This window comes from Protomyctophum parallelum (genome assembly GCF_964188405.1).
Source record: "Protomyctophum parallelum genome assembly, chromosome: 8".
In the NCBI taxonomy this organism is placed as follows: domain Eukaryota; kingdom Metazoa; phylum Chordata; class Actinopteri; order Myctophiformes; family Myctophidae; genus Protomyctophum; species Protomyctophum parallelum.
The window spans coordinates 1,060,876-1,062,411 of NC_139703.1; positions in this window are offsets into that span (position 1 = coordinate 1,060,876).

The window sequence follows — 1,536 nt, forward strand, 5'->3', positions numbered from 1 at the left end:
CACGGAGACGGAACGGACTGAAGAGAAGAGAGAGGAGCGGAGGAACGGTTTCTCCTCTGCTCTGCTCTCCCTCCCCCTCTCCCCTCCTCTCCTTTCCCCGCATGCTAATAACCAGTGTGATGTCACCAAGTCACCGGCCTAACATTGCTATAATTAGCGTTGTGAATGACTGGTGTGTTTTTTTCTTCTTTTCTTTTTTTCCCGCGTCATTTGCATTGTAAAGTAAGTAAACCACTGACTCCCCCCCCCTGCTGAACCAGTGAGTTTGCTTCATGCCCCGGAGCAATATTATCTGCCGAATGGCTAAAAAAAAGGAGGGAGAGAGAGAGAGAGAGAGAGCCCCACCAGGACGCTGCGTCTTGAAAGGAAAAGGAGCCATGAATGAGCGGCTGTAAACAAAACGGCGGTGTTTAACATAACACATGGACATTAGCAGGAGAAAGGAGAGCAGGCTTACAAAGCAAAACCAGTTAAAAGTTCCTAAAGATTATGTTGTAGCGCATTGAAGAGGTCACTCAAAGTATCAAAGAGCATTTTAAAGAGCTAAATTGCATTTAACAAAATAGAAAGTGTAAAGTATTAGTAAGGTAAGGTAAGGTAAATTTTATTTATAAAGCGCCTTTCAAAACAAATGTCACAAGGTGCTGTACAATAAATAAAATGAAATAAAACAAGAGCAACACATAGATCAACAATAAAACGAAAACACAATGACAGAGTAATAATACAAATATATATATATATATATATATATATATATAAACATGCAGTACCATATAGACAATATTACAGACAAAGTGGTCTATATGCACTGACTGAGTGCCAGTGTGATTCTTTATCAATAGGCCTACGACAATAAAAAAATACTCTTGTTACAAGTGCAAGTGTGATATCCTTACACCTGGGAAAAACTGAATCCATTCTCTTCGGATCAAATAGTAATCTCAGCAAGGCAGATGGCTTCTTGGTTAGAGTGGGTGACAACATTATCACACGAAAAGATGACATCGCTGGTCAACAAAAACACCTTGAAGACCCGAACAGGAGCCCTCGTACAAGGTTTCTTCGACTATGCATGCACCTCTTGGTACCATAGCACCTCAAAGGCCCTTAAAACAAGGCTCCAGACCTCCCAAAACAAACTGGTCGGGCTCCTACTTGGCCTCAACCCCCAAAACCACCTCACCCCTGCCCACTTTGACAGGCTGGAATGGCTTAGGGTAGACGACAGAGTACAGCATCTTGCAATGGGTCTGGTCCGTAAGATTCGATACACCACCAGGATACCCATGTACCTGTCTAGATACTTCCTTAATGTTAACGAAGTCCACACCCACAACTCCAGAGGGAGTGCAACAAATCATGTATAACCCAGATTCGGCACAAACAAGGGACTAAATTCTTTCTTTTCCATTTTTACCTCCTTTATGATGAATTCCTGTTCTGTTCTCTGGCTATATAGAAGTGTATTTGTACGTCTCTAAATGTTTTGATGAATTGAACAAGGTGGACCCTCTTGTAAACAAGTGTAATGCT